The 16,170-nt window shown below is 41.3% G+C and overlaps 1 protein-coding gene across 6 annotated transcripts in view; it reads right to left on the reverse strand.

Annotated features, from left to right (window-relative positions):
* DSE (dermatan sulfate epimerase) overlaps window positions 1-16,170 on the reverse strand; it is a 55,761-nt gene that overhangs the window by 32,886 nt on the left and 6,705 nt on the right. The window contains exon 1 of one of the 6 annotated variants that reach the window (XM_054721760.1): window positions 13,431-13,450. The exons of the other annotated variants lie outside the window; for them this stretch is intronic. The gene's annotated coding sequence lies outside the window, so the exon portion shown is untranslated. Of the gene's footprint in view, window positions 1-13,430; window positions 13,451-16,170 lie in introns of those variants that run through there. 6 annotated transcript variants of the gene reach the window in all.

Genomic DNA, 16,170 nt, shown 5'->3' on the forward strand with positions numbered 1-16,170 from the left:
GTGCTTTAGACTTTATGTACAGCAACGACATCAAGGGCAGTGGTTTGATAAAGCATTTTAGATTTACTTCAAGAGTAGAATTTGTGGTGAATAAAAAAAAATAATCAGTAGAGCCATGCTAAATAAAATATATAAAATAGAAATAACTCTAGGACTCTGCCCATATTATGTCTAGCACCCAAAGCTTCAAGGCGGCTGTCTGGATCCTTCAAGGTCAGAGACCTGGCCAAAAGAAATAATCGTCTGTGGTTGTGTCTACGAAGGGGTGTGGCTCTCTGGCAACACAGAGATGTGGCTGGGTCTGAAGTAATGCTCAGTCCCCCCCCCCCCGCCAACCCCCCTCCCCCCAGCCCCAGGTTTATTTCTTACTCTTTTCAGAGAACAATCATGCTAACCATTTTTTTTTTAAAGCCTGTATATATTAAATCCCCAAAAGTCTGAGGTTGAATGCAGGCATCAATACAATTAACACTGAGTGAGGACGGGTGAGAAGTTTCTCCTTTAACTGACCCCTACATGCATAGAACTGAAGATCTGTCTGCTACTGGGGTATGTGTAGCTCAAGTTCTAGTAGGGGATGGCTTGGGTTATAGGGGTGGGTAGGGTAACAGCCATGTGTAGACTAGAAATCCTCTATTTCAGATTCTGTACAAACATTCCCTAAAGGTGCTTAAGGCTGATTGGTGTTATGCCTTTTCTCCTTCCTTAGGCATCTAATCCTCCTACCCAGGTCCAGGGTCACTGACATAGTCAAGGCTGCTCCAGACAGTCCCTCACAACCTGAGACTCCTACTCTGAGCCCAGCCCCTTCTGCCACATTGCTTCCCGTGGGGCCGGCTGCGCCCGAGTGTATTTAAACAAGAAGAGTTGCTTCTGAGGCACAGAACCTCATGAAGATGTTGTTTTGGGAATGATGCCATCTCAATAGGCCAACTGAAGGTTCCCTAGTTATTACTTCAAATTCATGTGAGGGTGTCAGGGCAGCGTTACCGCACATGTGAAACACTAATTCTTGCTGGAATTCCATGTGGGCCAATGCAGAGCCCACAGAAATTCTGCAGAATGATCTTCGACGAAGACTGCCTGGGGAGAAAAAAAATCCCACAGCATTCACGGCGGCATCAATTCTGTGCTGCCCCCCTTATGTCACACTCCATGTGCCCAGTGTTCTCCCAGCTTTTAAGGCCTTTGTTGCTCTACCCAAAGAGCTGATGTCTGCCGTGCCTGGCACGTAGCCGTATTGCGTTGGGTTGTTCGGGCTGTGTATATGCTGCGCCTCACAGAAGGCAGGACCTCAGCTTCCTCTTTGCATCCCGGGGCTTAGCGCTGTGCCTGACACAGAAAAGGTAGCTCATAAACTCTGGCTGAACTGAGCTCACTCCTGGGCTTACAGCGGGCAGGGTAGATATCATCGCTAAAATCAACAAGAAGAAAGCTTCGTTCCTCTTATTTGAAGCCAACCCAAGTTTAGAACTTTTCAGAAGAAAAGTCTGCTAGGAAACCCACGGAGGGAAACACACGATCTAGAAACTCCTACAGCCTAGAAAGTATCGCGGGGTTGTTGTTGCTTTTTTTCAAAAACAGAAAGAAAGAAATTAAACCTAACTAAAGTCTAACTCAAACTTGCTTTCGTCTGATAACCTACAGGGAAACCTAATTCCCATCTACCAGCTTAAGCTGATCTAGGAAATTCCATCAAAAAGCTCCTATTTCCAGTCTTTGGGTTTTCCCTTTGACCTCTACCCTGGCATCCTGTGGACCCACTCTGTAGAGAGAAGAGCTAAAATTAGATGAAAGGAACATTCCTCAAGATAATCGTAGGTGGACTACAGATGGACTGGTCCTATGCTCATTTGACCTACTTATTTCAGTAGGAAAAAAAAAAACTATAGCACAACAAACCTGCAATTTCAACAGATATATAAAGTTCTTGTTTCAGATACATTTAAGTATTAAAGTTTGTGGTTTGTGTTTGTTTTTTTAAGTAAATGGATAAGGCAAAATTTGTTGAAAGTGATGCCCTAATGACTGAACTTTGGGAGGTACTGGGAATGCTGAGTGAAACAATGGCCATTAAAGGCAAATGAGTTTACCAGAATGGCCAACTCCGCCTACCACAACACACACACACACACACACACACACACACACACACACACACACTCCGCACCCCCCCCACCCCCACCCCAAACCATTCTGTACTTTCAGATGTCTGTGGGTGATCTCTCAAGGCATTTTCCACCTCGCTCATTATGTTGCAGATGAGCAGAGCCAACTCACTTAAATATTTAAGTTGCCCTTGGCCCAGTTCAAGAAAGAGCATGGCATTTTCAATATGGCAAAAGCACAGGTGACCCTCCGCAGCTGACTCTAATAATACAGTTTACCCATAACTCAATTCTCAGGATGTTTCTGAGACTCCATTAGGCCTCATTTCCCCCAAGAGTCTTTCCTCTTCTCCTCCACTGCAATAGGCTAGCGTTCCCAATCCAGTTTTCTTTCCCATTCTTTTGTCTCTCTCTACAAGTTCAGAGAGCAAAACATTCCCTAGTTTAGACCTAATTAATGAGTACAGTATAGTCCTTTAAGAATTAACCTGTCACTACAAAATAATTCAGATAGCAATTTGGTCATCTAGCCACAACAATCCTAGTTTGGCATTTTGCTTAGGCCAAGCCAAAGGATATAACAAGCATTTAACAAGATGTCCAAATTCTAATTATCTTAAGCAGGTCCTCACACAACAACAATAAGCTTAAAATTACTTTGCTTTAGTTCTGGTTCCAACTGTCCACTGTAGCTATTATGATTTCTGACACACAGAGAAATTTTTTTGTGAAATGCTTTTCACATATTTGATCTCTTACTTACAATAAGTTAATGTGGCAAAACAGTATTAAGAGTTACTATACGCTGTTATTCAGTTCCTTAAACTTCAGAGGCAGAACTAGAACCCAAATTTCCTAAATCCTAAGCCAAGGTCCTTTCCTGTAATCAAACATTTAACAATTCAACAACATTTCTGCCATCCTTACACAAGGAAAGCACAGAAAGAGTATGAAAATGAAAAGAACTGAAAACTAGATTAGTCCATCAAATTTCCAACATTAAGTGGGTTTCCAAGTGGTCTGGGATTGTTTAAAAATGAAATGCATAGTAGTACAAAAGTTCTTTCACAATTCCTCTGGCTTTGGAAAATACAGAAAGTATTAAAAATAATTTAAAATTTTTTAAAATATAGAATGCATAAGAATTGAAGAGAGAAATCACCTTGTATAAAGTAAAACATATCCCAAGTTAAGATGGCTTAAAAACTCTTTTCTAATATGCGCCTAAACCATTTTATAATATGAGCTAAAGTCTAAGGAATACAGCATTATGATTAACATAATACATGTTGAGGTGGGCAGACATGAGTACAATCCCAGCTGTGCTAATACTTTTGTTTTGTTTTTAAATATGTTTTTATTGATTTTTAGAGAAAGAGGGAGACAGATAGAAACATCAATGAGAGAAACATCAATTGGCTGCCTCCTGCATGACCCCCACAGGAGAATCCTACAAGCAGGGCATGTGCCCTGCCCGGGAATCGAACCCACAACCTCTTGGTGCATGGGTGGACCCTCAACCACTGAGCAACACTGGGCAGGCTGTCTACTAGTTTTGATCAACTGACTTCTGGTCTCAAAGTCTCTCTTCTCTCATTCATAAAATGATCCCAACCTAATGGGAAGATTAAGTACACTTATCATAGACCCTGATATGAAGAGCTCAATAAACATGTCATTTTTTAAAAAAAGGGAAGAAGTTTTAGAAATGTAAAATTGTACTAACCTACTCACAAAATATTTTATTTGAAAGAAAATGAATATTATAAGCAAGGTAATCAGAGATGTTAACAGACGAGGGCAAGGTCATGCCACTTAGAGACAGCTACAACTTGAACACAATACTCCTGACTCTTCAACTCATCATTCACAGTAAGCTCAACACTCACTAGGAAGGAAAGCCTATGACCCTTGAATATTTTCAAGTATTCGTTGGGGGTTTTGCCACAGAAGAAAAGAATAACAAAATACTAAACTATTACTGTATCTGAGTTTGACTGCTTCCCATGGCCAGTGTACAAAAGGTGACTGCTTCTTACTGTATTCTTTCAAAAGAAATGCCAGGTGACATAATAGGGGCTGGGAAATACTACAATCTCTGGCTGGAGCTATTTCCAAGTAATGAATTTATATTATGGAAGGGACGTGAGTACCTGGGGGACATCTGCTGCCCTTGCCAGAATTGATGAGCTAACCTCAACCCAGGGTCTAGTCTTGTTTCAGTCAATGTCATCAATATCTCAGATGATCAGCCCAGGAGATGCTCTCCAATGTTAATAAAACTAAAACTCTACTCCCTCAAGATAAACAGAACCAGAATGTCAGCATTCATTTATGAGAAATACAATGATCAAGCAGATTGGGAAATATTGTCGTAAAACTGCACAGGAAGTAAAGTTATTAGATAATTGCCTGGTGAATAGGAATCAGAACAAAGGAAGTGGGAAGGACCTTGGGCTTGGGGCAACTTCATCAGTCAAGATCACCGCCAAAGCTGCGTTTGAATGGAAGCTGTATTGTCAGCATCTGGGATACCATTAAAAACAAAATTTTAAAAATTAACTTGTAATGACATTTAGGAAAGAAGAGCAAATGTACATCCCCACAGCGCCTGCCTCCACCCCCACCAAGTTCACCCAAGAGTAGCTGTTCCAGTTTGCCACCCCAATGGATGGCCCAGGAATTAGTTACATGATTAGGACAGTCAAATGCCTCCCACCCACATCCATAAAGTCCTAAAACAATCCATCAGACCAGACAACTGAAGGTTCTTGACATCATACCCACTCCCCTAGAAAATGTGTAGAAGTTTGCAGCTACAACTCTTCCTTCCCTGTTCATGCTTTCATTGAAACCCAAGTTCCCTCCCTCTTTCAACCTCCAATCTGGTTTTAGGAAACCTCTGATGGTCTGGGAGCTCTAATATATCCTAACAGAGATGCCCATTTCCTTCTCTGATCTATTTTAGGATTTAACTCTCAGAGAAACCCTATCCCCAAGTATTTGAGAAACATCTAACCATGGTCGTCTTATACATACTAACCTCACTGTTTCCGCATATTTTAACTAATAGAAGGTACACATTTTAAAAGTTCTCCTTGCTTTTCTATTTCAATTTTATTAAATGTATATTTAGAATAACTTTTTGAAAAGTAATTTTTTAAAAATAGCAAAATAAACCTTGTTTTCTTGGTAAATTTTTGTAGTGAAATAAATCGAGCATTATTCTTAAATATGTCAAATCCTAAGAAAACATATGGTGTGGGTACTATACAATCATTCCCTAAAATTATACTCCCTGATGTGTAAAGTCTGTGGACTCAGCCAAAAAAGGAGAATTTTTTAAAACCAAGGGCTCTTAATCAAAATGAAAGTGCCTTTTACTGAGGGCTTATTGTTTCCTTACTTAAGGGTGAAATGAATTATATCTCCCTAAAAAGTCATTTCCAAACAAAAATCCACAATATGAAATTATACCAGACGGAACCCCCAAGAATTTACACACACTACTGAGGGAGTAATTATAACCCTGAACCCACACAGCAAAACCACACTGTATAATGATGGTGTTCACCTCCTCCACACTCAACACTAGGAAAACTGGAGGGTAGGTTTGTAAGTTTAAGCGCAGCTCTATGCAGTCAAAGAGCATTTCTACATGGTGCCCAAGGAAGTTTTCCTGCCGGTACCACACTGTCTCATAATACCTCTGAAACTCACTTCTTTCTACATCAACCATGACAGCTGTCTAACTTTCTCTGATGAGAAGAATAATTAATCTGAAGTATGTTGAAAACGGCCATACATAGTTTCCGGTGTTAAGTCTGAAGGTCCCATCTCCCATTCACCAGAGACGACTTGAAGGAGTAATTTGGTGGCTATCAAACTGGAGGCATTAAGTAGTAGAGCCTTTGCCTGATGCACATGGTTACAAAACTAAGAAGCATTAAGATCCAGCTTTTGAGAGAGTGACTGCCTTAGGAAATGTAGAAAGGAAGTTAAATCTGTATCAGTTTCATGGAGCCAAAGAGAAAGCAGGGTAGAGGTGGTCTGCAAAGTCACTGATGCAACTACTGGAGTACTTCACTTTACTTTACAAAGGCCGAAAGAAAATGAAATGGTTAGACTATCTAAGATATAAGTAAATTCTAGTTTATCGAGCAGTCTAACACTTGGGCATCTGATTCGTACTTCCTTAGTACACATTTAATTGCTTTCCTACCTGGTGTCGGAGTACAATATCCTAAAGTATTTCCAGAATTTTTTATTCTGATCTTTTTATCAGAATAATTTAACGTTGAGTATAACTATGTGTATTTTTTGGTATTCTCAATCTTTTAAAAAGTAGTATTTTAAGCATAGGTATTACCTTTTCCAATGTACTGATTTTCAGAAGTAGAATATCAATTCCCTATGTTGGGGGTAAGAATTTCTTATAAATATTAATTGATTCAGCTATGTCTTTACCAGCTATTAAATCTAGGAAATGTGCTAGTCAGAGAACACAAAGTGAACAAGGAAAACTATGCTCTGCCCCACATACTAGTAACTATAGGATAAAAAAAATCAAGGAAACTGGTGTTTCTGAGGTTTTGGTGGTGGTGTTTTTAACTGCAGTATTTGCATTACTGTCTGGCATTGAAGTTAAAAGTTATGTCTCCCTTAGTCCAAAGCCATTTATTTAACTTACTGTGCCTAACCCCCAAAGAAAATTCACAATCTTTGTTTTCAAATTTTTTTCTGCACAGTACGTAACCCAAGATATTCTGGAAGGGCCTGAGAAACCACCTATAGCTTTCTCAGCAATAGTGTTAAGCATGAAAACACTCTTCTCTGGCATTACTGCCTAAAAAAACAAAGCACAGAGAAGAAGATGAAAAGAGATAATGAAGCCAATAGCTAAATATAACATCATACAGTTTCAAGTAACAGTCCAACTAAACCATGAAATGCCCAGGAAAACAAAAGTAAAACTTTTTTCTTCCTGCCATCGAGTCACGAGGGCAGATGGGTGAGGTGGCTGAGAGGACGGGCACAGAGGCCAGAATGGCTCTTCTCACCACGGTATGGCTTCAGACAAGCTAACCATCGAAGCCTCGTCCCTCATTTAAAGGGAAGATACAAATGGTATTTGTGTTATAGCCTGGTTGGGAGAGTAAATGAGACAACACCTACAAAACACCACTTTCTGCTAAGTGTCCCCTCAAAATACTAGTGAACCATCGTTCACCTCCAAACATGGTTAGTGGTTGAGGGCACCAGCTGGAGCCAGACGTCCAGGGTTTGAATCCCAGGAACACGACATCCTTAGCTGTGTCCCTGCCTTCTCCGCGGCAGAAGGGATGAAATAATAATACCTTCCTCACAGGGTTTCTGTGATCTCCAATTACCGGGCACGCTTAAAGCCATCAAAGGGTGCTTAGGACGTGCAAAGTGTTCAATCCAGGCTTGCAGCAGCATCACCGCATTCTCAAGGAGAACCCCAAGGTCGTTCTCGCCCAAAGGAAGCGCACCATGCCACCAGGAGGAAGTGCTCATAAAAAAACAGACCCCGCGTATTGTGCATTCATAACCTTGAACTCTCAAGAGACTAAAACTATCAAATTTTTTGACAAATGCAAAGCACTGATGCCGAGAGGTTTCTCCTTCTTCCTGCTCAACTGCTCAATGACAACTTTCAAGATACATATTCCAAGGGACTAAACATATCCGAGGAGAAAAGTCTTCCAATCTAATACTATTTCTTCATCAACCAAATTTATAGAGAGAGATAAAGCTTACAGATACCCCACAAGGAGAGCATTCTCTCTGACTCTCCCCCTCCCCACCTTCATCCCCACCCCGCACCTTTACCATCCCCCCTCCCTCCCTCCCTGAGCCGGGATATCAGTCTTCTCCCGCCTTTAGGCTGGAACTTACACCACCAGGACTTCTCAGCCACCATAGTCCCATGAGCCAATTCCTCTGCCTTAACATCAACTTCCCGGCGACCTTTCCTCTTTCCTGATGCCCGTCAATGCCACATATTCCTCTGTTCTCCTAACCCACTATCTGGAACTTCTGTGGGATGATCAAGACATCAATTACAGATTTTTTAGACAAAAACGTGTTTAATCTTATACAATCTACTCCGGTTCACGCATTTATGAATTTAGCTAAAACTGTATACATTTTGGGTATGTCCTCATATCATCTCCTCCAGGATCAGGCCCTGTAAGTTCACCCCTAATGATGATGACTCTAAGCAGCACTGATACTATCCATATTCAAGGCCCTACCATGCTGGACAGAAAACGGTTAGCGCAGCAGGCCTTTTCAAACACTACACATTTCTAAGACAGGCCTGTCTTCAGGACTCGCCCTGGTCTAACGCAGGGGAGCTGAGCTTGGAGCCCTTGTAATATTCTGCCTGGTGTGTGTGTGTGTGTATGTGTGTGTGTTTGTTTTTTGTATAACTGAGGCCTTGAGCCATACGGTACCAGTTTGGCCAGCCAGTTTATAGTAAATATGACTTATGATAAACAGCTATCTTTGCTGTGGGAGTCTAGGATTTGAAGTCAGTCACGCAGGCGCTGATGTCCACATCACTGAGCTCCGTAAAAGCCCTGGACACCACGCTGGGGCCCTGCACATGCTGTCGCAGAGCTGCTGTCCTTGGTTCCTCCCGGGCTTCCTCTGCCCTGTGCCCCGTTCCCTCCGCTGACTTCCATCTGCACCCAGGGGTGGTTTTAAACCTGATTGCAACAGCTTTCTGTGAGTCCTTCTCGTGACTCCCTGAGCCCACAGGTGGTCTCGGGCACCCTGACCTTCATTTTTAGTCCCATCACCTACATTCCGGTTAGAATGATGAGAGTCTTGCCCTAACACTTGTCCCTTGAGAATAGGAAACGTGGTACTTTTCACTGAACCCTTCTCTTTAGCCAATGTTTGTTATTATTTTCTGACTTATACCCAGAAAAAAAGATTCTGTCCAACGACGTTACTCTTGGGGCAAAATACACAGCGGAATATACTGGGCTTACAAATTGCTTAAAAGCTTTCGACATTGTCTGAAAACGAAATACACAGAAGTGAGGCAAAAGACTTAGAAGCATTTCATGGGGAAGTAATTTGCTGGCATTAAACCTACATTTCTAGTACTTCTGATATAAAATAGGAAATTTATTTACTGGACGAGTACATATGGAGGGATGCTTCTAGCACTGTACAGGAAGTTCTTTTTCATGCCTTCCTTATATTCAAGCATTCTTCCATTTTAATCTTCAAATGCCCACCAATGATAAATTTACTTCTTTTGCTGCCTTTCACAAACATGAACATTTCTACATATACGTTTTTATCTTACAGATCGTAATTCGTTGGTACTTCCCAAACATCCTCTTATGAATCATAATAAAAAACTCAGAACACCACAGATTTGGTCTGTAAAACAATGACACACAGATGCAAAGATGCAGGCACTACATTCTCAGACTTCCCCATTTCAGTTGCTGGCAACCAATCCTGCCAGCAATTCAGGCCCAAACTCCCCCTCGTTCCCTTCCCCACTCTGTCTCCATTTCCAAGCCATCAGCACATTCTGTTGACTCCAGAACCCAGCCAGTAACGACCTAAGCCACACCACACCATGTCTTGCCTGAATTACTGCCAGAGTATCCAAACTCCCCTCTCCGCCTTCACCCTTTCCTCTTGCTAGTCCTTCTCAACATCGGGGCCAGAGCCATCCTGCCCAATCACAATCCAGATTACATCACTGATCTGCTTAAAACCCTCCGGTGGCTCCCCATCTCTTTCCAGAGTAAGAACCAAAGTGCTGCCAATAGCTGCCAAGGCTCTACATGGTCTGGCCCTGTTACCTCTGCCTTCATGGCCTCCACTCTCCGTGTCTTTCCCCGTCTCGCCCTGTGGCCTCCTTGCTGTTCTTGTACAGTGAGGAGTCGTCCCTCCTCAGCACCAGTGTGCTTGTCCTCTGAGACATGCACGTGGCTTGCTCCCTCAGCCCCTTAAAAGTATTTGCTCAAATGACACTTTCTCAGTGAGGCTGGCCAAGACCATCTTATTTAAATTACAACCTTACCCTGCACAAACACCACCATTCCCTAACTCCCTCCTGGGTTTTTATTTTTCTTCACAGTACTCATAACCTTCTTAATCTTAAAATCTATTACGTAATCTACTCATGTTTGTGTGCTATACTGCTAACATTTCTTTTATCTAGGGAGTCCAAAGAAAAAGGATGCTTTAATGAGTTATTATTTCTTAGATACCATACCATTCCTGTAATTTTGTGCTAAAAAACTTTATTGTGCTGAGTTTTTATAGTCTATACAGAGTTACTAGGAAACAATTTCTGAGGAAAAGAAATGCTTTACTAGAATGTTGGAGACCATGCACTATGGGAAGAACAAAAGCATAAACTCTGAACTGCTGGCCACAGGTCCACAGGCCAAAAAACATGCTCCCACCAGACGTACCCCAACTCAGAGCCTGAAACCTGGCCAGATATTTATTGTCTACGTGCATGTTCAAGGTCACGAATGTATAACTCGGAGTCTACATCCTTGTCTTGGTGAATCTGTCTGCCTTTCACTGTCTTTAACATCCTACTCTGGGAGTGTTGGCCCCATTCGTGGCATCTCCTAATCTAGGCATCTCTCTCTCATATATCCTACCCATTTCGCCCCATCGCTGCTGACAGCAGATCCCACCTGGCTACTTCTTTTGGTCAAATCTGATGGAATTCTCTTCATCTAAGCTGGAGGAAACTGCTTTCATACTAATTCTAAAATTTTTAAACGTTCTTCTCAAGTCTTGTCCTAAATGAATGTAGAGACCAGAAGGCCTTCTGCCAGGTGATTCCTGAGTTAAATGGGGAAGGGGAGGGAACCAGATGCCATTTAAGATCCTTTCAAATTAAAGATTTGATGAAGTAATTTTGACTCTTTCAGTGACTTCTTATCCTCTGTTGTGCTTTCCCATAGAGACCGAATTGTATTCTCCCCAACCCACAAGCAAGATGGAGCCAGCCTCTCCAATTCCTGGGGCCACCTTGGTCCTCTTAGTGACTCTAGGATTGACTCTCCTAGAACTTTCCTCACTTGAAAATCACCATTCGTCTTTGTACTCTTTTTAATCGTCACAGGTAACTTCTCTCATTTGGGGATATTTCTAACTTCCTCAGTGACTTAGGAACCTCCATCCCATTCTACCTCCATCCTTAATGTATACTTGAGAGGCATCAACCTCTATTTTAGCTTACAGCAGCATGTCTACCACTTACTCGTCTCCATCTGCCTCCTCAGCAAAATCCTTACCATTGATACTTTAGATTTCTGCCTCTTTCCAAAAGCATTCAATTCTTCCTTTATTACCAATACTTTGGGACAGTGATTTATCATCCAAATTTATAGAGAGGACTGAAATTTACCAGTGCAAGTATAATGTCCCTGAACTTATCTTAATATCTGTATCTCCAATGCCAAATGGAACGAAGTCTCAGAGAATGCCATGTTGGAAAGAAGAAAGGAAAAGATCCTTTCAGGAGGCAGGGAGCACACCGCCACCCCAAGGCCCGCTGTGACATGTTGACATGTCCATTGCTGTGGCTGTTTGGGGGATGGTTCGGGTCTGGGAGAACAGGAGATAGAAGAGCCTTGTTTCTCATATAAACCTACAGATTCCTCCTCTTTTCTACAATCGTTTCAGCACACCCTGGTCATAGTGTGGTGTACTCAAAAGATCTGACTTTGAGTCTGTTATGGGTTGAATTATGTCCTGCAAAAATTCACATGTTGGAGTCCTGATCTCTAATACCTCATAATGTGACCTTATGTGGAAACAAGGTCATAGCAGATATAATTAGTAAAGCCAACGTCATTTGGAGTAGGATGGGCCCCTAATCCAATATGACAGATGTCTTCATAAAATGGGGAAATTTGGAGACACACACACACACACACACACACACACACACACACATACACACAGGAAGAAGGTCATGTGAAGATAAAGGTAGCGATTGGGGTGAAGCATCTACAAGCCCAGGAATGCCTAAGACTGACAGAAACCACCAGAAGCTAGGAGAGAGGCATGGAAAAGATTTTCTTTCATGGCCTTAGCAGAAACCAACGCTGCTGACACCTTGATTTCAGACTGCTAGCCTCAAGAACTTTGAGACAATAAATCTCTGTTGTTGAAGACACCCAGTTGGAGGGATTTTGTTACAACAGCCCTAGCAAACTATGTAGAGTCCTAGCTCTACAATCTTCTCATTTCCAAATTAGGGATTATAGCCCTTACTATATATACACCAAAGGCTACTATACACAATAAACATACAGGAGTGGGAAAAAGTAGGTTTATAGATGTGAGTACATGAAACAGAGTTTCTTGTATTATTATCTATTAAATTAGTGTATTATTTTCCATATGAACAACAGTAAACCTACCTTTGCCCACCCCTGTATATAATGTTTACAAACCTAGGCAACGTGCCAATACTAATTGTGACATAACTATCTTTGTAAACCATAAAGTTCCTCCCAAATTAAATAAGTCACCATCATCATACCACTTACCTACTCAAGAGCTTCTACTTCCAGCAGCAAAAATGAACAACTTTCTCCACCAAGAGCTTCCACAGTGTATGTAGCTCTGGCCTACCTTTCAATAGTATCTCCCATTTCCCCTCCACACACACTCTCCCCTCCACACTCACCTGCTCATCTTTGCTTGATCACGACTCACCTTTCTGTCTTTTATTCCCATTGTTACTCTCTTTCATGGGGTTCCCTTTAAGCGCTCCACACCCAACCCCTTGCCTTTTACAGAGAACAAACATTTGTTATAAAGCCTTCCCTGGCAACCTTATCCATGAGCGGTCTCCCCTGTTGCCATACATGCATTACTCAGGATTCTTTGGGAATTCAGGGATGAGGCCTGCCAAGAAGGTGCTTATGTCATCCGGTAAGATGACAGAAGAAATAATATATTTACACAAATCACTAAAATAAAAGGAAGTACGTTTGCATGAGAGTGACAAAGCACTTTCGAAATTTACGCACCATCACACTTCTGGCTGGGATGGAGAAGGAAGGGTGTACTGAGAATGCATGATCTAAACTGTGTTTTAAAAGGGGATCAAAAAAAAGGGGGGGGGGGATCAATAAGAATATTTACAGTTTTAACTGTCTCTACTAATTTATGCATTTAGTACTAGTTACAGGTATACCAAGTTATTTGAAGGTACATGTTTATCTTCCTTTCTCACATTTACTGTTTCAATCCTTTCTGGACCCAAAAGGGATCTGAGGTAGAACTCACCAATGCAGGTATAAGCTCCTGGGAGGCAAGGGTCTTAGTCTTTTCTGTCCTATAGTGTCTAGCACCACTGACTACATGCAATACAGTCCTTCAAAAATATCTGTGGAAAACAATGAAAGAATATATGAGGAAGGGGAGGAAAGAAGAAAGATAATGCTCTAAAAGGAGATAAGGGAATTTCCACGATTGTTCTAAGACGTTCGCCTTGACCTGGCAGCCACCCCATTTTGCTGTTCACTCCTCTTCCTGTGCATCTGCCCTCCCTGCGATGTTTTTCCTCCCCTTTGGGCATGAAATCCTCCGAGACACAGTTCATTCTCCCCTCCGACTTGAGTATCCTCTGCTCATGTCACACTTACAGATCTCTTCCCGCCTGCAATTCTACTGCACGCATTTGTCTCTGTTTAGCCCTTAATGGTTCTCACAAAGATTCGTGTTCAGCTATTTCACCAACCAGATTGTATTGCGGCCCAAGGGTGAAAACTGTGCCATATTTATTTTGCATGCTCCCCTCTTCACCGCCACCCAGATATCCCCTCAAACACAGAAGTGCCTGGCAAATACTTGCTGAAGGACTAAATCCTTTCAGTATTTCTATCACTAAAGTACAGCATTCTTTCATCTGACTCTCCAGGTTCAAAAGTACATTGGAAAAAGTTATATATCAAAGCATTCATTGCCAAGTAACAGATTTATCTTTTCTAAAACTTGCAATCATTGAACCAAACTTCAGTGGCTTCACCAACAAGAAAAAAAAAAGGTGTAAGCACACAAAGAAGGATCTGTTATGTAACCACCCTTCTGCTGCTGGCTCACTTCAACTTTAGGCACAGGATTTACCGTTTTATGGCAATTTAGTAGGATAAATACTGCCCCACATTTCTTCCCCAAGAAAGAGATATTGGAAGTGGTCCGACCTAACCTAAAACTTGCACCATGAAATTTAACAAGGAAGAGGTGAAACTGAATTTTGAAAGTTTGCAAGTTCCCACAGCAGATACTCAAATACCATTTATTAACCTGAATTTTATATAGAATTTCTATACAAGTCACAAAAGTCTAAAAATTTTAATGGTGCAAATCTTAAACCCCTATCATAGCACGTGGTTAACAGGATGAATCCAAGCTGAACAATATTGGTTTCTTTAGGAAAAAAGGTGGATCTTAAAATTTCACACCAGTGTTTGGGACAGGATAAATTGAACTACTGGACAAAAGCAACAGATGGATTCGAATTTCGCCCTCCAGCTATCCTGGGTTCTCATTAGAACCAATAGGGTCTAACTTGTAGATGATTTGCAACAAAGCAAGAGGAACAGCATGGCCAGGTAGCTCAGTTGGTTAGAGTCCTCCCAATGTGCCGAGGTTGTGGGTTCAATCCCCAGTCAGGGCACATGCACATAAAAGAGTCACCCAATGAATTTTCTCTCCCCCCTCCCCCGCCCTTTTTCTCTCTCTCTCTAAAATCAATTTAAAAAAATAAAAAGAGGAAGAAATTAGCCTCACAACTCACAGGGCCAGCAAAAGACGCTCTTACTTGAGAAAACTCTGCTGCTTTTTCAGTGCTCCCAAGAATCAGTTTCCTTTGAGAAAGGTAACTGTGAAAAGCATTTCGAAACTGCTTTACAAATACAGGCTGTAAAACTAAGGTGGAACACTTAATTCCAACTGCCTGAGACATGGACTGCTGGGCTTAACTTTCTGGCATCCCCCAAGCCCACTGACCCAATATTGGCTGAGAGTGCATTTTCAAACACCTTTTGCTCATCAAAATGAACCCTCTTTTAAGATAATTATATTGTTAAGTACTGCCTAATTTTAATATTGAGGATGAAATAGAAACACTGGCCTGAAACCACATTATGAATTCTACTGGATAGTCCATCTTCCCAAACAAAAATCAAACAAAGTTCACATTGTTTTTATAAATATTATTATTTTTAACCATAACTACTGCTACGAGAAGTTTGGTATATATGAGAGAAGTTTCCAGACTCTCTCTGACATGGGCAACCTGTATATTTTGGCCACATTGATGAATGCCCCGGACATTCGTGTTAGCACTGGTGCCAGTCTAGCTTTACTTTAAAAAAATGGAGCAGAGAAAGGTAAAGGATATTACTGAAAGTCCAAATGGAACACAACAGTCTAGTGCCAAAGCCTTTTTTTAAGATTTTCTAGAATAAAAAAGAAATGTAAAGGAAAGTGATCTGTTTGGGGTAAAACCAAATTAAGCATAAAGGATTTTTCAGCTCTCATAATGTGCACCTACATGAAAAATGTATTAAAGGAATCTTATATGTGATCAATACTTACCCGGTTAGCCAATACTTTGTAGTAACAAATAGATATGCTAAGTAGAAACTATAAAGGCAACTTGTATTTCAGACACCGAAACTGACCATTTCTTCTACATTCACAATACAGCTGACCCCTGAGCAACAGATACCGACCTCCCAATGCTGTCGAAAATCTGTGTCTAACTTTAGATTCTCCAAAAACTTAACTACTAATAGCCTCCTGTTGACTGGAAGCCTTACCGATAATCAGTTGGGTAACACATATTTTCTATGTTTTACATGCTATAGTCTTACAATAAAGTAAGCTAGCGGGAAAATCTTACTTAAAAATCATAAGGAAAACACATTTACTGTACTGTACGCATTCACTGAAAAAAAATCTGCATATAAGTGGACCCACACAATTCAAACCTGTGTTGTTCAAGGGTCAGCTGTAATTA

Source organism: Eptesicus fuscus, chromosome 10, assembly GCF_027574615.1.
Source record: "Eptesicus fuscus isolate TK198812 chromosome 10, DD_ASM_mEF_20220401, whole genome shotgun sequence".
NCBI lineage: Eukaryota > Metazoa > Chordata > Mammalia > Chiroptera > Vespertilionidae > Eptesicus > Eptesicus fuscus.